This window comes from Callithrix jacchus, chromosome 2, assembly GCF_049354715.1.
Source record: "Callithrix jacchus isolate 240 chromosome 2, calJac240_pri, whole genome shotgun sequence".
Taxonomy (NCBI): Eukaryota; Metazoa; Chordata; class Mammalia; order Primates; family Cebidae; genus Callithrix; species Callithrix jacchus.
The window spans coordinates 176,227,708-176,251,744 of NC_133503.1; the positions used below are offsets into that span (position 1 = coordinate 176,227,708).

The 24,037-nt window shown below is 33.1% G+C and overlaps 1 pseudogene; it reads right to left on the reverse strand.

Moving 5' to 3' along the window:
- Positions 1–17,186: 17,186 nt before the first annotated feature.
- Positions 17,187–22,213, reverse strand: LOC100401330 (succinate--CoA ligase [GDP-forming] subunit beta, mitochondrial-like; annotated as a pseudogene).
- Between the last annotated feature and the right edge of the window lie 1,824 nt (positions 22,214–24,037).

Sequence of the window (24,037 nt, forward strand, 5' to 3'; positions counted from 1 at the left end):
GACTGCTACAACGATTTACTTAATATTACAAAAATAAGAAATAAAATTCTCAGTATGCTACTCTCTTAATACTATGTCATGGAGAGTAAAAATAATATTTGCTCACTAAGTAAAATCCTTCATTTCTTTGATGAATATCATAAGGTGCACCCAGGTAACTTGCATATATAATAGAAAATGTCATTTTTTGTATATGAAAAATTATGTGATATATATACTAAACATTATATCTATACATGATGTAGATATAGAAAGAAAAACTCTTATGTTGAACATTTTCAAGAGAATTCAACATGCTCACATAGTTGTAAAAGTTACCAGCTCATTTGAACCAGCAATAATAACTATTTTAAATTCTAATACATGTGTTCTTGTTTCAAAGTATTCAATATTAAATTAAACTATTCATTCAGTTCCTCTAAGCATACGACATATGCCTAACTTAATATTAGACTTTTTATTAGTTCAATAAAATAGTACAATATCTTAATGTATTCAATTAGAAACACAGTTGCATTCATTCACAAAGGTACATTAAGTTTTACTGTGAATTCAAACCCCACTTGCAATTCTAAACCACAAAACATAAAAGCAAAATCCGCAGACATACAATGCATATTTAATAACCATTAAGTAATTTCTTAGCATTCAAATCTGCTGATGAAATACATCGGAAAAATAATAAAACTTGAACTGTGTCAGTTAAACAGACTGTATTTTCTTGACTCAGAATGTTTTTATATTTAAGAACAGATCAACCTCTATTTTTCTAATTGTAATTCAAAGTTATTATTTGTATGTGTTTTTTAGTCTAGAAAAATGTCCTGTCCAATATGGTAGCTGCTAGCTAACTGTGGTTATTTAAATTTAAAGTTCAATTTATTAAAATATTTAAAAGTTACCACTCTATTGCACAGAACAGAAATGTGAACATCTCCACCATTGCAGAAAGTGTTATTGGGCACCAATATTATAAGGAATACAAGATGGAAAGAAAGAGCCATGTTCAGAGATTAATACAAGTCCATTTTAGTTGCAGAAGAGGAAAATGGTTGCTAATCAAATATATATTTATAAATTAAATAGTTATGTAATTTTGTCTACCTTAAAAACTTTTAAAAAATCATGTTATATAATCTGCAGTTTCTTAAGCAAATTTAGAAAATACAGATATCTACAATGAAATAATCTTCAAATTCCTGGTAATAGTCAATATTAATTTGGTGAAGTACTTGTTTCCAGAACTTTGCTTTTCTTAGATAGTTTAAAAATAATTGAAACTGTCTTTCATTTAATACAGTTTCATGTATTTTGTTTATACTTAACTGTATAGAAATTCCAGGTTACCCTAGATTTTCTGAAAGAAAAAAAGTACTCGTTTCTATTTTACCTAGTTATAGTCACAGTGTACATACATAGGCTCAAAACAGATTTTTCATTTATAATTTTAATATAAAATCCTATTTATAGAAATCTAATTTTAATAGTTTATAGAAATCCAATTCTAGTCTATAGAAATCTAATTTTAGTAGAAAATTCTATTAAAATTACTTTATAAATTATTAAGAAAATTCAGAAAATATAGACATCTATAATGAAATAATGACCCAGTAATGAAAACAGTCATTCTATGAACTCCCAATTAAGCTATTATCATGTCTCTGATTGCAGAATAACATAATATTAGAACACACTAATATTTACATTGAGAACCATCATTAATAACCTTATTTTATCCATTCGTGAATCCTTAATTGGATGGTTATTGAAAAAAATGGACTTTTCTTTAAATTTGTTCAGTTTATGGAGATTAGCTCCTGGTCTTAGAACGTGATTTTCTATTTCTTTTTCAAAAATGCACTAAAAGTTAAAAGCAGCAATTTTAACATTGCATCTCCAGAACAACAGGAATTACTACTTTTATATTGTAGGATGAAATGTTACAATGATATGACTGCACCTGTTGGAGATAAATCTTAGATGTGGCTACATGGGATTTTAAATATTTCACTTTGCACAATATGGGGAGGTATGACATGAGACATTTGAATTGCAAAGAAGAGAGCAAAAAGCTATGTACTGAAACGACGTTGATACACCAATATGGGTATGTGGTTGTAGAACCCAAATTAGTATTTAATGTAAGCTTGTAGTTATATTTTCAACACAACTAGAGACATCTTAGTTTTACCCAGAAGAAATCCTGAAACAAAGGCTATTCATAGGTATATTTTTCTTAAGCGATCCAGGACGTATAAATGAGAGAGTAGAATAAAGTAAGAGAGAAGAGAGAATAGCCGGTAGAGGGCAGTCTTGTGAGTGGTTTAATGAGGTGGGCAAGGAAGCTCAATCTTCCCAGGAATGTCAGAAAAACGCTATACCTTAGCCATGTTCTAAAGAAAGATGAGAAGATTGAAATATGAAGTTTCTGTTTTTTGCCTCTTACTAGTTGAATATTGACTTTGGCAACACTAAATTCAAAGCATTTTAGGACTATAAAACTATGGGACCTGACTAGATCTCTTGGTGCTGTAGGAAGAGCTGAATCTGATAAGCAGAAGCAAAGAGAAACATGTATTGGAGGTAGAAAGCTGCAGTATTCATGGAATATGTGGCTTCAACTGCATTCAGAGGGGCTGAGACATTATTGTCCACTCATTTAACATTCAAATCTGCTTATGCTACATTGATTGATCCTGTCTGTTATGGAGCCCCTAATGTGTTGTCTACTCATAATCTCTAAAAAATGATGTGAAAATGAAGGTTAGGTCCACAAGCTAGAATCCCTGTGCAGGAACTACTTCCAAGGCTGTAGTTATAATTTATTTCGTTTCTCAATAAACTATAAGTCTCATCTTTAGCCTTTTAGCTGGTTGATTTTTGTCACCATATTTGGAAACACCCAGGGGTAGCCCAGTGAATCCTATGAGTCTTAGTCTCTGAATGTGCTGCTTAAGATGTCCTAGGTTATGCTGTTGCTGCTGGGGATTTTCAAGATGCTTTTGTAATAAATTCTAAATGACAAGACTTTTCATTATTACCTCAACATTCACAGACTCACATGTAGGCCGATGGTTGTATACACCTAGGTCAATGGCCAAGATCTCTTTGTCAGAGTGTGTGCTGAAGTTACAAGTAATCTCTCCTACTGTCTATAAATTTCAAGACACATTGCCCTCCTTCAGGAGGCACAGCGTGGTATTCAGTAGTTGAGAATACAATTGGTAAAATGTCCCTTATAACATACGACATTGTAATTGGCATGAAATGCACTTATTTATTCTAATTTGATAGACATTTGTGTTGTTTCCTTTTTGTTTGTCTGGATATTTATGAATATGGCTACTATGAACATTTTTTCCCAAATCTTTTAGTATATATAAGCATTCAGATAAGTGCAGAAAGAAATGACAATTAATGAATAGTTCTGCAAAATTACTTATTGACTGTGTCTGAGCCCAGTGCAGAAAGAGAAGCTGCACAATAATTTGAACAGGAAAATTACATAGTTTTTAACATAAAAGTTTAAAGTAATGCAGGAACTGCTTCTTAGAAATAATTCAAACAGAGAAGAATGTAGGAACAGCAACCACTATTTAGAGGAAAAGCTACATCTCTAGGGATAAGATCCAGGATGTGCCTATGGCTTTTGGATGGAAAAAAATTGCTGTGGTACCTGTTAATGGAGCTGGCTAGAAGTCTACCCTGAAGTATGCCAAGGAAGGCTGTTGATGAGAAACTTCTCTGGAGGCGCTTTGCTATAAAATTGTCCAAATTTGGATGCCCAGGGAAGCTGGTAGCCACTGGGTACTGCCACAGTGTGTTGCAGGAGCCATGCCCCCTAAATAAGCTGTAGGCAGTGCAGGAAGCAGGTGCAGGAGGATGCCATATATGTTTCAGGAACTTGCCAAGTGAGTACATCAGAACAAGGAAGTAGAGTACTTTCTCTTTCCTTCCTTCCTTCCTTCCTTCCTTCCTTCCTTCCTTCCTTCCTTCCTTCCTTCCTTCCTTCCTTCCTTCCTTCCTCCTTTTCTTTCTTTCTTTCTTTCTTTCTTTCTTTCTTTCTTTCTTTCTTTCTTTCTTTCTTTCTTCTTTCTTTCTTTCTTTCTTTCTTTCTTTCTTTCTTTCTTTCTTTCTCTCTTTCTCTCTTTCTCTTTCTTTCTTTCTAAATAAGCTTTAATATCTCACTAGCACCCTCCACTGACACAGTTTCATTGTCAACTGGCAAAAAAAAAAAAAAAAAATTATAGAGCCACTTTCCTCTTTAACATAGTAGGTAAAAAGAATAAATTTGGAGCTTAGAAGCAATAAATACAAAACCAGGACACTTATCCATTTAAAGAATGAAATTAGATGTATTCATTCAATTTTGGACTATTTTACTTTAACATAGAATAGATCTGGTTCTTTCTAAGGACCAAAGCTTTTTAATGCTTATAAAAGTCATTATTAATTTCATGCATCTAAAGTGAAGGGGAGAAAAAACTTACAAGAAATGAAGTGGAATATCTTTTTCACATAGGACAATGGTGGCATTTAATTTTAAGACTGTATTAATGAATTGCATCTAAAGATACACTCCTACTTATTTTAAAAATGAACATGTGAAAGCCATTTGTTATATAACTTCAAGAACTACATCACCTTAATTGTTACATTCTTAGTCTTTGACAGAGTTTTGTATTTGAAAAGATTGATATATTTTGACACCCTTCAAATATTTTAAGGCATTTACTAAATATAATGTGTCAAAGGGTACTTGTCACAATTATTCTTAAATTACACCAGGAATGCTGAATCTCCTCCAATCAGATAAAGCTCTCAAAGGCTACTAAAATAGTTGTTGGAAAATTCAAAATATCTCTCTAAGCATAATCACTAACAAAGCATCTCCATAAGGGCAGAAGAAACTGACATACATTCATATAGGTAGTATGCTTTTTATTTTTTATATTTTGGTTTATATAAAAGATAATAAGTTAAACTTTCATATATAGGAGTGTTAAAGTTTATGATAATTTTTAAAACTGTTCTAGGTTTTTAAATCATGTGATGTTTTAAAATTAGAAACATATTGAACCCAATATTATATTTATTATATGCCAAATTTAGTGTATCCTCAGAAGTTTTATTGCAGACATACACATTTTTCATTAAAATCTAAATCTTTTTGAAACAAACATTAGCACTCATTATAATTTATTGCATGCCACAAAACAGTACATAATTGTTTTTCCAAAAGATAAAATTAACATAATAAAGATATTGCCTTATATCTTTGTTGATTATTCACCCTGAATTGCAGACTCATTCCTGTTGTGGGAGAAAGTACATGTATTCTGAAACAACTTTCCTGGTAGCTTTGAAAGAAGAATGAATACAACTTCTGACTTCAACAATTACCTTAGCCTAAAAATCTTCTAAATAATAAAATCTATATTATGTTTTCTAACATATTAAAATAATGTTGTGATTTGACTATAAAGAACATAAAACTAACTGTCTTACTGGGATATATTATATAGTGAACAGGGAAACTGTTGTGAATTTAATCTTGATACTATGTAAAATGAAACACCTTTGGATATCCTGGACATACAGTCATACTTGCTCTCATCTCTCTTGATATGAATCCTCTGTTTACGTTTTTGTTGGCTTTCTTAAAATAGTTGTTTTTGAAATATTCCATGTTGCATTTTAGATTTAAGGCAATTTGGGGATAAAAATAATTTTCTAAGATATATTTTATGACTGTGGATGATAAAAGTGTCCATTTTATAAGTTTAAAATTGTCTACTCCACTACAATGAAAAAGAAAAACCATTACATTGTTTTATGATGCAAACATCATATTTTTAAAAAATCAATTTGTAAATGAATCAGATGCTAACTTGTTCAAAATCCTGGCAGGAAAGTGTGACAAACACCAACTGGTAACAATAGCATTTATGGAAAAGATGGCTACTAAAGCCTGGGTAGAGTTAAGGGAACTATCGAAGGATGCTGAAGTATACAGCATCTAGCAATACGGGAAACCTCTTCACCCTCCTTAGGACTGAGAAATTACAGGGAAGGAGCACCCTGAATAAATATCCCTATGTATCTCTTTCCTTCTTTCTTATCTTCTGTTGATGCTAATCATTGACCAACATCAGCTAGAAGCAGAGAGCAAGGGAATTCAAATGGGACATTGAGATAATATTAGGCACAGGACACAGGGAAAGATAAAGAAAGGTGGAGATTGCACTGTGGTCTAAGAGATCATTTGTTATGATTTCTGTTCTTTTGCATTTGCTGAGGAGTGATTAGGAGAAATACCTAATGTAGATGACAGGGGGATGGGTGCACATGTATACTTATGTATACCCTATAGAACATGTATACTTATGTAACAAACCTGCACAATCTGCAAATGTACCCCAGAATGTAAAGTATAATAATAATAAAAAAAAGAAAGATGGAGATTAGATTTGAGGGACAAAACAGAATATTCAGTGCACATGGTAAGACAGGGTACTTGCTCTGAAATAAAAAAGCTAGATCTACTTTTGAAGATTTATATTTATAGCCTTGAATTATTTCTCAACCTAAAATATTAAGATTATACATTTACTTTTTAATATTTTTTGTTTGGAATGTCAGAATAACTCCTGTGGATATGAACTTAGCTTGTCATTATTTTTAGCAACCCATCACAGGTTAAGTAGTTCCAATAGTAAAGTTTCATCTGGAAAAGTTTGCACATGAAAGTGGAGTAACACAAAAGAAAGTTGAACAAATGGACTCGTTCCAAAGTTGTGGATAAGGAAAGGGAAAACTGACAGAAAGCGGCAAAGTACTTAGTCTTTGCAATATCAGGGAGAAGAGGGAGATAAGGGGAGTGGTCACATAGCCTGAAAAGACTCTCACAAGAAATGCCATCTGCAATAGAGGGACATAGGTAACTCATAGCAATAGGTAGGGAAAAGTCCTGCTATTAAGTGTCCTGGCTTCACTCTCTTCTCATTTTCTGGTCTCCTCTAGGTTCTTGTGGGGGACTGAATTTAGTGAGAATAAGAAGGCAGAAAGCTTAATGACACCTTGTGTAAAGATCGGGGCCTCGGGTCACAGGCTGGATGAAAAAGGTAAAGAGGAGATCTGGAAGGGCAAAAAGAAATCCAGCACTTCAGGAGAATAGATATTGCAATTCCTGGTTTCTATTTTAGAATTTCTATTACTAGAGAGATATTGAAAGCTGGTAATTTTTTTAATGTCATAATTTTCCAGAGGAAAAAAAACCTTCTAGAGAGACTATTAATACTCTCACATTAGACCACGACAAAACTATATGCTCTCAAAAATAGAAGTGAGAGAAATCTGATAGGGAGTGATGCAGAAACACTGGAAGTTGGAGACAAAGAATAAATCTAAAATTAAAGAAGCTATCCAAATTCATTTTGATAAATACCCATTATTATGACAGGTAATTTCAACTCATGTCTCTTGTAAAAATTTGATGGACACTCAAAGTTATCTGAGTTAGTTTCAAGTATGTTTGAGAATAAAATTCCAGACCTTGACAAAGTTAAATGACCTCAAACTTCTGGCTTAAGAAAATCTCTTTTTTAAATCTACATGGAAAATTTGTGTAATTTTTTACTGAAAATATTGGGTTCTTATTTTCTGAGTAAATGTTTTACTACTCATTTAATTAATGCTTTTCTTTGAAGTACTTTTGTAATCAATTAGGGATGCAATATTCATCTTATTTTTAAGAGCAATACTAGTATACCCTTCAGGCTTAATTACTATTGAAACTTAAAGAGAAGAAAGCAGGAAACCATTTACATTTAATATGAATTGAAGGTAAATATCACAAAATAATACCTTTACCACTAGACACCAAAATACTAGTCTAATGAAGATATTACCAGTACTTAGAAACTATAGTTAAAAGTCTGAAATTAAAATGAATCAGTGGATACTTTATATTTTATTACATTATACATTACATTATATTCTCACTATTTTTCTATTTAGTTAACATCTGGATTTATATATTTATTATCCATTTTGTGCAGAATTCATGACATATATATTTGTATGGCCCATTTGAAAAAAAAAGTATCACTTGATATTATGATTCTGGGAATAATTAATTATTTCATCGGCACATTCTAAAATTCAAACTCATTTGACACCTTATTTAAAAAATTAACAAATATATGAGAACAATATTTTGTTTTAAATTTTTTTCAGGAGTATACATACATATTTTAACTGTGTCTGTATAAAGAAAAAATTGATTGCAAAATATTCGAAGACACATTTTCTGAAAGGAAGTGATACAGAAACATCAGAAGTTGGAGACAAAGAATAAATCTAAAATTAAAGAAGCTATCTAAAATCCACTTATCTGTGTTAAATTAAAAATAATAATTATAGTTTAATCTGGAGAACTTTTCATGACTGCAGCATTTGGATTCAAAATTTTTATATTGCACTACTTTGGGTATTTAAAGATTTCAATTTTAATATGTCAATAACTTTCCCACATAAAAATGCAGGTGGTTTTAAGCTATTTACCTGGCCTTAGCTCCATTCATCTGATTTGCAAAGAAACCAGTACCTAGTAATGAGATAAAGCAGCAGTATAATTAAAATATCAACAAAATAATGTCATATGTTTATATCTTTTAAAGGCAAATTTCAAATAATTATATATTTTTTAAAAATTGTTCACTTAGACCTCTAACATCCTACCATGCAATGTGAAAACTCATTAAATTTAATATTCTTTTTTAATCAATTAAGACGTTGTTTTATGGAAAAACAAAGCCTTGTGTCAAAAACATAGAAAACACTGCATTGTGAGAAAATAATTAATAGTAGTTTGAAATAATGTTCAAAATAGGTAAATTGTATATTTTTAAATCCTTACCACATTAAATCTGAGTTAGCACCTCCTTGATACATCTCCAGATTTATCTTCTCAAATGTAGCCTGTTCACTTCCCACATATGAAAATGACCACACATATAAATACATACACAAACACAATCAGGAAAATTAACATTAAATTACACACACACACACACAAACAGTACACAAGTATTTATTTATTTATAAAAATAAATACATAAATAAGAACAACAAAGCAAATAAAATTAAGTAACATTAATGGCATTTAGGTTCATATACTACTTTCTAAACCAATCATAAACTCTATGGTAATTTTATTCCACATTTCCTTTTTGAATAATGCTTAAATTACATAAATTTTTATGAAATCTCTAAGAGGAAAAACTATTTAAAATAAATCTCAATCCCTAGAAATTAGCATAAGTTATTTAATTCATTTCTGTATCTTCAACTTGGAACAAATACTAGCAATTATACTGATATTTCTGCAGTGAAGCATAGATTGTCACACTAAGTGGCACAAACTAAAATTCTAAAGCATCTCATATTAATTCATGTCAGATCTTGCCACCAAACGAATTCAGATTCAGTCTCATTTTTCTGCCAGATGAGTTGGGAAAGGTTCTTGATTTTCAGGTTTATTTGTTTCAGGTTTGTTTGGAATTGTAGATAAAGGATTTGGTGTTCAGATTTGTTTGGATTTTGGAATTGAGATAAAGAATTATAAAATCATCGATAATTTACCTAAAAGATATTAAATGTATCCTCACTAAATGGGTGAGGAGACTATCCCAGGGAGGTTAAGTAAATTTCCCAAATTAACACAGCAAAACAATGAAGTCAGGGAATAAATCAAAGCAGTAATATTCAGAGGCCAACATTTTAATCAGTTGGTTACGCTTTCTTCATAAGATTATTGTGTGGGCTGGACACAATGGCTGACACTTGTAATCCCAGCACTTTGGGAGGCCAAGAAGTATGGATCACTTGAGGTTGGGAGTTTGAGACCAGCCTGGTCAATGTGATGAAACCCCTGTTTCTATTAAAAATAAAAATAAAGTAGCTGGGTGCACACCTGTAATTCCAGCTACCGGGAAGGCTGAGGAAGTAGAGTCACTTGAATCGGAGAGGCAGAAGTTGCAGTGAACTGAGATCACACCACTGCACTCCAGCCTGGGTGACAGAGGAGGACTTATCTAAAAAAAAAAAAAAAATTATTGTGAGGATTTTGTGGAATAAAGTATTCAGATTTCTTATAGTTATTGCTATATAGAAAGTCGACCTTCTTTTTTTCTCCTTCCAGAGAAAGTCTGAGAATAGTTTCCATATTTCATAAAAATTATTTGGATCTCCTCTGATCTCCGGACTAAAATATCTAAAAAATCTTAGAGAATTGAGAGAAACGTGAATATTTTGATTCTATGGAACACAAGTTTTAGTTCTAACTATGAACAAAACATGAAGTTTAGAAAAGTTAAAGGTGCCAAATTACCCATACTTTATCTAAAAGCAATTAAATTCTAATGTGTTTTTAGTTTTTACTTTCAAAAATATATTTTTAATTGTAGTTGCAAATAGGTGCATAGATTTGGTTTAGGGTGAAATTTTTGATTCAAAGTAGTTTTTTTTCTCTAGACAATGCCTATGGTTGATTTGAATTTTTGAGAAAACCTATTTCACTCTATGCTCTTAGAATAGTTTAATTAACAAATGACTAATTTATGGCTGTTTTTTAAGTATGTGGTATTTCGTTTATTTCAGTCAGAGATTTACATGCCATGCAGATCCACTGTGAGCTTCACTATCTTCCCAATTTTAGATTATGCACAATATGAAAATAGTGATCAATCATTTCTACACTGAAAGTATAATACTATCACTCTTTAATGTCAGCTGAAGAGTTTTTGTACATTGTGAGTGCTATACTAACCCATTTTTAATGTTAGGATTATTGTAAATTTTTATCTGGAAAGAAAAGATGAGAAAAAATAAATAATGACAAATAATAAATGAGAAAGGTATGATGAAGAAATAACTTGATCTGGACATGCTCTTTTATTAAAGAAAAATGCAGAAGGTACATGTTGTATGTTTCCATTGATTTAATATTCTTGCAAAACAAAGCGATGCTTTCTGAAAACAGATCAATAGTTGCCAGTATTCAGATGTAGGGAAACTGACTGACAAGGAGCAAGAGGGAATTTTGGAGAACTAGTCTACATTTTGATTGTGGTGTTAATTACATGATTGTTGTGCATTTGTCAAAATTCGCAGGACTATATGCCAAAAAGAGTGAATTGCATGTAAATTAAACCTTAATTTAAACATACAAAAGGGCTATAGATTGCTTTAAAAACATAGTTCATTTGAAGCACTTCTAAAAGTTTTGAAATTATAATTTTTCAACTTTCAAAAATAAAATTCACAACGTAGTTCAAATTGGAAAACATAGAACATTACCCTGAGCCCGACATCATAAGTATTAAGAATTAGCAATTGTTATCATATTGGTATGTGATATAGCCATCTGTCTATGTTTTTAACCTTTTTTAGCTAAGTTGAAGACATAAGGTCTCTTTAATCTCTCTCACATAATTACATAAGTAAAAAATCATTATCATTTTTAATATTATTAGATGCTCATTTCATATTTAATTTTCCCTAATTAAAAATATATATGTTAGTTTCAAAATATCAATTATTAATAATTGATCAAGGTTCACACGTTGGATTTTGTTATTAGGTATTTATTTTATACTAATTCAATGTAGAGTTTCTATTCATTTTTTTTTTCATGATTATTATTAATTATGGTGATAGCCAGCCTTTATCAAGTCTCTCACAATTTGGATTATTTCTTAAACTGGAAGTTTGGCCTAAATGCTAGATTATATCTAGATTAAACATTTTGTCAAGAATGTTTTGGAGGTGATGTTGTGTGTTTCATGTCACATCTCCTCAGCAGGTATATAATATCCCCTTAGCCAATGTATAAGTATAAAAAATTTTGAATACTTTGTTACTTTGGCTCCTGCCAGATATGTTCACTATGAAGATCTGATTTCCTCTTACAATTGGTAAATAATGTTTGCTGATACTTTGTCACAATCTTTGAAATATACTGTTAGCTGACAACATTTTATTAAGTAATTTTAGCATATATTGGTGATTATCACTTGAATCGATTTCATTTTTGTACTTGCAAATTTATTTTCTATATTTTATTGTTTTTCACATTTTATTAGCTGATACACTTTATTTTCTCAACTGTAGTTGAATTTGAATTCTTAACAAATAAATAGAAAGGCTTCCTAATTAATAATTTCATTTACAATTATCAATTTTCAAAGTGGGAAAATGGGTTCACTTCTGATGGTGGTATTTAAGTCTCTATCTCTCTGTCTCTATCACACACGTGCGTGCGTGTGCACCTGCACACACGCGCGCGCGCACACACACACCCCCCTCTATGGACTGACAGATTCAATTTAACTAACACTTTGCAGTTTAGAGTAGGCATTTATTGTATTGCTAGAAAAATTGTCACAAATTGTCTAAATTGTCACAAATGTGGTCAGTGGGAATCTTGTCAAGCTATCTTCTGCACTTTTTTTTTCACATTCTTCCAATATTCTCTGCCTATTTACATGTCTGGCACATGTGGCGGGCTTACTTTATATGTTCTCTTTTCCGGTGGTGGAACCAACCATTTGCCAAGATTCTCACTTTCTTTTAGTAGGAATAACATTTAGAAATAAGCATCTAGTTCTTGGAGTGCCACACAACCAGAGTACTATTGTATCAAGTTGCAGGGTTTTACTGCATCTTTCAGCCACCAGGGCAAAAAATGCATTTTAAAAATAATGCATCAATTTATACTTCCAATTCCAACATAATTTTCAGAGGTTTTGTGTAATCTATTTGAATTTTATATTTGAATCATTTTCCCCTTTTATCTTAAAAGTGTTATTTTTAATAACACTAGCATTATTTATTTGTTTTATCCTTTAACAATATCAAATATTTTTCTCTAGGCAGCTAGAGTGCTAATTGTGGGCAGCTTTAGTACTAATTTAAATAGAGTTAAATTTATTCATTGTAAATTGTTTGCAATTTTAAGACTGTTCATTCTCCTATTTAAATTTATTTTGAATTTGTAAACATTTACATGTGCAAAATCAAGACTACATAAAATTGCTATACTCAGAAAAGTACCACAATTTTCCTATTTTCTCAACAGTTTTTCTCTCCTTATATGAAACCAACTTCTATAGTTTGTGAATACTTTTTTCAACATTCTTTTTGTGATAATAGACAAATCTGTGGTTTTGAGTGTACATATTATATAACCATGTACATTCTTATGCACTTGCCTTTTTCACTTGACAATATATTCCAGAGATTACTCCCTATAATTATAGAGGCATCTTCTTTTTTCTTTTTCTTTTTATTTTATTTTATTTTATTTTATTTTATTTTTTTAAATTTTTTATTGGATTTTAGGTTTTGGGGTACATGAGCAGAGCATGTAAGACAGTTGCGTAGGAACACACATGGCAGTGTGCTTTAATGACCACTTGCTCTTGCATTAAGTGGATGAACTGTAATTTATTTAATAAATGCCTAGAGACATTTTGGTTGTTTAAAATTTTTGCTAATATCAACTAAGACACAATGAACGTAAAGTTTGATGTTTGTGGAGAAGTATGTTGAAGGTACAGTTGCAGTGATATGAATACTTTGTTAAAGGCTAAATGCATTAATTGTTTGGCAAAGCCTCCATAGGATTGTATGTTTTTCCAGTTCCATGAGCAATAGATAGGAATGTTTGCTACTTTCAGGTTTAGTAAGAGAGTGTGATGTCAGATTTTTATGTTATTTTCAATATTATAGATAAGAAATAGGGAACCAGTCAATTTTGAATTTGTAATTCTAGGAGGAAGACTTTCTATGGGATTTTATGTGGTTAGAAGAGGAATCACTCCCATTTGGTTTGCATTATGGGGAACCATCTCTTTCAGTATTTCCTCAATTTTTATTTTGAATTTTATATATATATTTGTATAGGTTATAAACATAATTTTATATATATACAAATATACAGTATAATGTATAAACTATACTGTATAATATATAAATATTTTATAATACATTATATTTGCATAATAAATATTCTATTTCAGAAGATTAACCCCTTGAAATAAAAGTAGCAATGTTTTCATTAAGTTTTTGCTGTTTTATTTGCTTAACATTTTCTACCATACACAGCTATGACTGATGTTTTTACTTTAGTAATTTCCAATTTTTTATTATAAAATCTATAAACACACATTTCTGATCTCTTAGTATGTGAAGTCCAAAATAGGTAGCAGATATAACTTCAGGAGAAACCTTGTTTTTCCCTCTGTTACAAGTACTCTCATGACCAGCATGCTACCAGAAATCGTTTATCCAATCTTTGCAGACCAAAAAATTCTGAGAATGGCATGGTGTCTCTCCTATTTCTATCCTCTTTTTCCTGAACCTGTCTTTTCTATCTGAGATATAATGCCTGAGAAAGCCATGAGTTCATCGTTACCCTGAAACTAGGAAAGCATTCTGACAGGGTCAGAAATCAATTCCCACCTTCTATGCTAGTTATGCCTTTAAGTAACCATCTGAATGTTTCATTAGGTCAGCAAGAGCTTCCTAATGATGAGATATATGTTAAGACTCATGGTTCCTGCAGTCATTTGCCCACTGATGCGATCCTTCACTATGCAGTGGGTTCTTTGGGCCAAGATAATATATTAGGAGATACTACATTTGATAAATTAGATACTCTGTGAGTCTTCAAATAGTGGTTCTGGCTGAGACGGTGTGCTCACAGAAGGTCAGGCCATATAATGATATCTGTCAATCGCAGTGAAGGCAAAGTGATACCTCCTTCAAGGTGAAAGATGAATGATGCAATCAACTTGTCCTTAAGTAACTGATTGGCATTCATGTAGAAAAAGTTATATTCACAGCTTTTTTCTGTTGTTGATGGGTCAAACATTCAGCTGGTTAAATAGCTAGAGAAGCTTTGGGGAAAACAATGGCATGCTTACGGGTATGTCCATTTCCATCACCATGGTTACTCTAGTAATTGGATGACTTCACATATTCTACAGTGGATGAACTCTTGTGACCATAAACGGTCAGTAAAAACTTCTCACACTGTGTGCCTACTTCCTAGAACTCCTTCCATCTTATATTCACTTTTCTTCTTTTTCACCCATGATTATCCAGCTAAGACATGGAGTTATGTATATGTTTGCTTCGGATAACTTTTCCATCCATAGCAAGTGGTTGATAGGGTGTACTTCTATAATCTATCACCAATAGGGAAAAATAACATTTCACATAAATAATTTTTTCAGATGGCATTGATAGAGTACCACCATATCTCTGATAATTTATATGCTGATGGCTTTATTTTCACTTTTTATTTTGTTTGACATCGAAAGATGATTCGATTTTTTAAATGGGAACTCAAATCATAATGTTATCTGATACTGTTTTGGAACCATAATAATCAACATGCAATTTCTTTAGAGTCAATATTAATCAAAGCAGAAGGACTTTTAACCAAAAGTCAGTAAAAACTTCTTTTTTTTTTTGGCCTCCTTTTAGCCAATGGAATAGTGCCTTCCTCTCCAACTAAGTAATCAATTACCTAAGAAAAGTATTACTCAGATCAGAGTAATGAGGCAGAATTATGGAAAGGAAAAAAAAAAGATGATTTACTCCCAAAGAAGAAAGAAATGTGCAAATAAAGCATCGTGCTGCAGTTTAACTTTGCCTTTGCTCTGACTCTCAAGTATATTCACAAAGGAAAACTGATAATATATTTAATAACCTAAAAAAATAATATCTATTAGCTATTAGTACTTGAATTATTATTTTAGAGTTTATAAACAGAATTTTATTTGAGTGTGTATACCAACAAACATTTTCCAAAAGTTGAAGAGAAACCTTATCTCAATTTATTTTCTCACAAGTAAAATGGACATCATAGAAAAGAAGTCATATTTCCTTCAATTACATGTTCCTATTTTTCTACCACAAGCTGGAAGATTCTAGGAGGAAGGGGTGGCTCAGGGTGGAAGATAAGAGAGGAGAGAAGATTCTGATAATCAACACAATTTGATCTTCAGCTTTGTCTCATCCTGAAATGACTTAATTATAGAAATTCTCATAAGAATCAGCACTCTTCAGTTTTGACATTAAAATGGAAACTTCTACTCTAAAATCACAAATAAGTCTCCTGGCTTTCTTTTTAGTTAACAGTATATTCCATATTAATGCAAATAGTAAAATACCTGTATATTAATGCAGAAATTCCATTGTAAAATATACTTGGAATACTCAGATTTTTCAAACGTGTTGGAATTAGAAACTTGTAAAAACTGCTGCAGTGTATAATAGCTTTTCATTTGGATGTCTTAGCTGTGCCTTTTTGTTATGTTATACATTAAATGTAATCTTGTCTGTGTTTTTTATGGCCTGTAATTTTTTTTAATTATGCAAAATTAGATGTCCACCAAAATTCTTGTAAGTGAACTAGGACCTGATTTCAAATTTCTAGTATACACAAAATATTTTTCCACATATACGGTTCCCCTAAGTCAGCAAAACACTCTCTATTGAGCAGGCTAACCATGATAGAAAAGTATGAGATTCCAGGACATTATTTTTATAAAGACTGTAAGTAAAACCAGATTCAGACTGTCTACATATCTTATTCTAGAAAATACAAATTTAAGATTTTTCAGACAGGTTAGGTGCAGTGGCTCATGCCTATAATTCCAGCACTTTTGGAGGATAAGGTGGGTGGATCACTTGAGGTCAGGAGTTCGAGACTGGCCTGACCAATAAGACAAAATCCCATTTCTACTTTAAAAATTCAAAAATTAGCTGGGTGTGATGGCATGCACCTTTACAGCCAGATATTTAGGAGGCTGAGACAGAAGAATTGCTTGAACTCAGGAGGCAGAGGTTGCAGTGAGCTGAGATTGAGCCAGTGTACTCCAGCCTGGGCAACAGAACAAGACTCCACCTCAAAAAAAAAAAAAGATTTTTTAAGACAGTGTTTCTTGCTCATACTTTTCTCCTTCATTTCCCAATGAGAACAATTTCCTTCACACTGATGAGAGAAATTCATTTTTAAGGAAAAATGTGTTTCTTTCTCCTGCTGATCAGGACAGAGAATCACTTATTGGCCATGCTGGCCACAGCCTTCTTGGGCTGATGTAATGAGGTGTTCACTGTTGGCCTATTGTTATGCTCTGAGTCTCTTGAACATTGGTTCCCTCCAGGGCATCTTTAATTCTAATGCCTGGGAGGCTTTGATGATACCACTGGCAATGATGGCACAGTGGACAATACCACCAAAAATATTGACAAGAATGGCTTCAACCTTAGGATCAACTGTGAGCAATGTGAATGCTTGATATACTTGAGCTTCCAAGATTACAAGAATTTGGCTGTCTTCTCACTATTAAGGAAAACGGTATCACCAGTAGCCATGGGTAGTCTAGCACTATTCACTGAGACATTCATCATCATCTTCAGAGATCTGTCCTGCAGACCCTGACTCAGTGAAAGATGAAGAAAATACACTCACACCCAGTACAGTGATTTGAACAGGCTAGGGATGGTTCTCAGCTGCTCTCAGAGCAATTAGAGCTAACCTACTACCACCTCTTCTTCCTCCTCACATTTATTCAGTGTAGATTTAATAATAGAGGGTTCAAGTCAACATGCTTGTGAATAATTAACATGGTTAAAAGAGTGGTTTTATGAATGATAAAAGGTTTTGGTTCTTGGGCCCAGGAAAACACCATTAGGCTGGGCGTGGTGGCTCAAGCCTATAATCCCAACACTTTGGGAGGCTGAGGCGAGTGAATCACGAGGTCAAGAAATCAAGACCATCCTGGTCAACATGGTGAAACCCCGTCTCTACTAAAAATACAAAAAAAAATTAGCTGGGCATGGTGGCGCATGCCTGTAATCCCAGCTACTCAGGGGTCTGAGGCAGGAGAATTGCCTGAACCCAGGAGGCGGAGGTTGCGGTGAGCCAAGGTCACACCATTACACTCCAGCCTGGGTAACAAGAGGGAAACTCCGTCTCAAAAAAAAAAAAAAAACCACCACTAACGGATAATTCTCTTTTTCTTTTGACCTCCCCCTGAGAGGACCATCCAGCACAAAGTTTACATGAGTAAACAGTAAGAGTAGGGACAAAAGAATGTGGGGTAAACAGAATTAACTGGGGAAGCTTTTATTATTCTAATCTTTACCCTGTGACTTAAATTTCTAACTTTAAAACTGGCTGCCTTCAGCCCATTCCATTAAAACTTTTGAGCCTTCCAAAAGTTTTGAAACTATAATTTTATAACTTTCCCTGATATTTTGCCAGCCACCCTGAGTGAATCCCAACAATTTGCAATGCAGAAAATTTTTGCATACAGTCCTATGTATTTTAGGTCACAACTGACAACTTCATTTTCAATGAGCTCTGTATTTGCTCATTTTCACACTGCAATAAAGAACTACCTGAGACTGGGCAATTTATAAAGGAAAGAGGTTTAATTGATTTGTAATTCCGCATGGCTGGGAAGGCCTCAGGAAACTTACAATCATATCAGTAGGTGAAGGAGAAGCAAGGGATTTCTTATATGGTGGCAGGGGCAAAAGAAGGGGGCAGTGCCACACTTTTAAATCATCAGATCTTGTGGGAACTCACTCACTATCACAAGAACAACCATTATCAGGCTCATTTTCTGGTTTGTCATTCATAGCAAATATGCCCTGTTGTCAGAATTCTTCATTGTCATCAAAGATTTTCTTGGCATTAAAATAGACAACTTGTCTTTCTCAAGTTTCACCAAAAGGATTCACTTTCACCTGAGTAGCATCAACTTTTAGGAAGAGATTATACAGTTTCTTAATTTGATTTCCAACCTGGTTTTTCAAAGACCCAAGGAAGCCTAGATTTTCTACCATCTGCTGAACTCTGAACTCAGCTGTCCTTTATCCCTTGAAAAATGTCAATTTTCTCCTTAAAAACAGGTTCTGAATTTGAAACAGCCACCTCTTCAATGTCAATGCCCCCTGGGGCCTGCCCAGCAGCATGGGGCCATTGCCAGACCTGTCCATCTGAATTGTCAGGTAAGTTTTTTTCTGGAAATGTCCAAGGTTTCAGTAACCCTCAGCTTGCTAACGTTCACATTTTCTTTTGGAGTTTGGTTTGTTACCCCAAATATACCCAATCATCTGATTAGCCAGCAATCCCACAACCTTAGGTTCTTTTGTTAAGTGAACAGCTCATTTCAAACCGTGATCGAAGACACCCTTTCCTCTTCTTCCAGGTAAGATCTGGGCTTTTAATTAAAACAATTTCTTTTGCATTCAATCCCTTAGCTGCCTCAAGAACTTAATTCACAGTGACTGCTATAAAGAATCTTTGAACTCTCACTCTGTTGTCAGATATCAGTTTCTTGCTCTGATACTCCTGCATGGTCCAACATCTCCTGGAAGTTAATTGAAGTGCTTGGACCTGGCTGCCGGGAACTACAGTGGAGCACTAGGTCTTGCTGAAGTTGACTGGCTTGCACTACCAGGAGGATGCCATTTTAAACAGGAAACCTAAAGTGGAGTATTGGGACTTGGATTATTTTTAGTACTTATAAATAAGTGCTCTCTAGACATTAGCTGTTATTATTTGGATTATTCTGTATATAGTTATTCCTTAACTAGAACTATGAGTGCTATATGGATTATACATAAATATTTTATACTTATTCATTTAAATATATATATATATATATATATATTTAAAGGGCTTGACTGAAATTGTGTTATATCTATTATTATTAAATTTATATTCCATAGTTTCATATAGTGATAACATAAGTATACTATCAGAGCATCTCCACAAAAAAAATGGAAATATTAGTATCCAAGGTTGAAGCTAACAGTGAGTTTCGCTGTTAGAAACAAAGTATTGGCCAGGCGCAGTGGCTCAAGCCTGTAATCCCAGCACTTTAGAAGGCCAAGGCAGGTGGATCACGAGAGATCAAGACCATCCTGGTCAACATGATGAAACCCTGTCTCCACTAAAAATACAAAAAATTAGCTGGGCATGGTGGTGCGTGCCTGTAATCCCAGATACTCAGGAGTCTGAGGCAGGAGAATTGCCTGAACCCAGGAGGCAGAGGTTGTGGTGAGCCGAGATAGTGCCATTGCACTCCAGCCTGGGTAACAAGAGTGAAACTCCATCTTAAAAACAAAACAAAACAAAAAAAAAAACAAAAAGAAAAAAGTATTGTATATTCAATATACTTATGCTTAAAGACTTTCCTGAGCTTCCAAGTATTCCCTTCATGGTGAAATCTAACAATATATTTTGCAAATAACAAGACTCCAATATGAGGATCAGTTCAACTCTCAGTGTGGAATTCCTCTTTGAAAAACTAGATACTGATTTTCTATCTGAATGTCATTGTTAAATTGAGTGTGCAGGTAAAAGCATTAATTAAAATCTCGGCCCCTTATCAAAAATCAGCTTTCATGACACATATTTTCTCCATGGCCAATAAATTACATGATATTTTTCTGATAAACAGAATGCATTGTGACTATATATACTTTGATATAATTTACTCATTCTGAGGCCTTATTTATGTATTATCAGTTGCCATCAATCTGTGAAACATCAATTCCTATTAGCATCCCCCAAACTGAACATATATTTTCAATGTCCATAAATAGAAGGCATTTAGAATGACATCGAAAGACCTACTAGGTAATGACATTGACACACTATTATCAATTTGGCATTAATGTCTCTAACTGGAGCACCTATTCTTCAATAACGCATATTGAGTTTAAAAGATTCTTTAAGAGATAGTAATTTAACCCGTAGAAATTACTCTAGTGGTAATCATTTCAGGCTCAACAGGATCCTGGTGGAAACGCCACTTTTGTTCAGGAATTACTTAAAATTTAATTGAGTTAAACAAGCATTACAAGAATTAATCTAAGGGACGTATCAATCACTTTAAATCCAGGAGTAGGAAATAGCATTTCTTCTCTTTTGCAGTGTTTTCTCCTGTGGGAAGGTTGCATTTGAGTAATAAAAGGGCAGTGCTGGTTTCCATGTGGCTAAGGGAGAAATAAGTACTTTAAGTTGAATGGCTCACCGGGGTGATAAAGACATTACTATAGTATTTTACTATGAATAAAAACACAGTTAAAATTGTGCTCAAGATATCATACAGAGAAGATTCTTTAATATATCAGAAACTAATTATAAATCTTTTAATCTAGGTTATAATTGTTAATTGCAATGAAGTGAAAATTAGAGTAGTTATGCCCTGTAATTATTAGATTTTGAGATAAATAATAATTATAATTTTTAAATTTGTAATGAATATTTGAAGACCACAGTCTAGACCAGTATATAGCCAAGAAATATAAGCTTAAAATCAAATATATTTGTATCAAGATTAGCTGTTACACTTGGACTTTAAGCTCAGAATTCTCATTTACATCTTATATCTCAGTCGTAATTGTGCTTTACCCTGTACAATTTATACATCAGGAAAAAAAAATAGGTTTTGAGATGTTTAGTAATTTGACAAGTTTCCCCAGTAGTATAGCATAGGACTGATGCTCTTGAGAGGGGTTTGCCTTAGTAGCCCTGATTCCAAGTTAGGGGGCTCCATATTACCTTTTACTCTTGCTTACTCAGAGCTTCCAAACTGCTTCTCTCCCAAACATATCAATCGTTTTGTGAGTCTGAAACTCCTTCTTAAATTGTAGCTTTCTTAGTTTTCTACTCCTTTTTTTTTTAAAAATGCAAGTAACTTGCCTATTTCAATATGTTGCATGTATCATATTTTCTCAGTTCTATGTCCTATTTCATCCCAGCTGACAATTAGAAATTGATATATTCAGTCTCTAAAATCACCATCTTCATTTTAACTCTTCAGATTAATTCTCAACCATTCTCTACTATATTATCTACCCCAGGAAGCTGATCTATATGGATTATATCAATGGTCTCCCTTGAATTTTGCTTCTGAGAAGTGTTGCCACAAAGGAATCCAACATTAGCAGGAAAGAGGAGAGTGGAAGGAGGGTGTTTACCCCTTGACTGTCTCCAGGCCCAGTTACTGGGGCTGGCTGTGTTCCAGTTGATAGTCACAGGTCCTCTTAAGGGAGACTTTCTACTGACTCTACTTTCCATTCCAAAGCAACTTTTTGCCCTATTCAATCCTGTCATCGTTAGGGGTTTAGATACCCCAAACCTATTACCACTGTATTATCTTTTATTATTTTCCTACATCTACTTCTAATTGTATAAACAATAGTTTTTTTAAAAATCCTTAAATTATCCTAAAATATGCATGCCATCTCTTTTGCTGGGACCATAACTTATGTACATAGTCAATAATTTGGCCAAAGTAATGCAAAAATCATTGTAAATTGTGGCATTATTCTCAATTTAAATAGCTAATAAATATTTAAAGACCATATGAAATGAACAAATGGATAATTGTTTCTTGTGTGAAAGATAATTTATTAATGGCAGAAGAATGTTGAATAGAAAAATTGGCTCCCAGGCACATAGAACTCACTTGAAAATAAAGTGAATTGAAAATATTTACTTATGCATGTAATATATATTAATATTAATTAGAAATATTCAAATTCCTAGAGTTTCCCTGGCTTCTGCCCTAGCTTTTCTCATAATTAGTTCTTAAGTTGTGATCCCAAGAATGTGGAACATATAAGAGTGAGAGAAGGTTATCAGAAATCAATTTATGTTCATAATTATTAAAAACTTGAAATGATGAACAAAAGATCTCTGCAGCCACAATGAAACCCTTACACTTCTGGAGCCATTACACAAAGATTTTTTAAAACTATTTTTGACAAATATCTGATGACTTATAATATTTTACTGGTTACTATAAACATAAAAGAATAGAAATTAGCCTTTTGTCAAAAAGTAAACTTATGAATCTAAGTGTGATCTATTGTTTTCTTTGTGTTAATTGCATTTACAAGAGCTAAATGTAAATGGGCTACTTTGGGACACAAAATAAACCTGATTTTATCTTCATGTTCTACCTGCAGCACAATTGTGAGCACGTCTGACTGACATGTTGATTTTTTTCTCAGTAAGGGTGATATAATTAATGTGACCTTTTGATAAGGTGGGAGATATAGGGTGAGACAAGTGCTCTCTGGAGAGCTATTAGCAGCTTCTGAGCAATTTGCTAATAGCAGAGCTACCTTTATTAAAATCATCGGTTAAGAAGATAATTGACAACCATAATAATGAGTATGAACAGCAAAGGGAGAGAGCATCAAGTGAAGTAAAACTATTAATTACTTAAAAATTGATGAACTTTCTGTGCTAAGTAAACTGTGATTGGGAACTCTGGCTTTGAAACACAATGAATAATAAGCCTACAAAAAATTGTGAATCTATCCTATCTGGAAAAGTAAGTGGCTTTATTTCTACGTTAGATAGCATTTTTATGAAAAACCTTTTTCATCAACATCCAAATCCACATATATGTGGTGGAGGCATGAACCTCTTACAGTCTAAATTGTAAAAGCCCTCCTCATATTCTAGGTCTAAAAGCCTGCTGTATGATACATGTGAAGCAGTTTCACCATGTGCTGGTTACCAACTGGTCTAAGTCCAGTGAAACACTTATATGAAGCAGGTTTATTACTCACAGCCAGGCAGCAAGGGAAAATGGAAGCCTAGGATTCCTGATGACCCTCCACCACCATGCTCAAAAAAGCTGTCCATGGAGCTACAAGTCTCACCTATGTGCACCCCACATGCACCACAGCTGAAGTACCCCTTGAAGTTTTATGAAATACTGGCAGAAAACATTGAAGGGTAACATGTTTCTAGGCCGGAGGAGGGGTGTGGGGTGGGATGAAAAAAAGCCTTAACTGTTCCAACTAGTTCCTCCCCCGTTTTCAAAGATTTTTTAGCATATTGCATTCCCAGCATATTCCATAGTTATTCTTCAGAACTATAAGCAAAACAGATGGGAGGAGAACTGGGTCAGTTTAAGGCCAC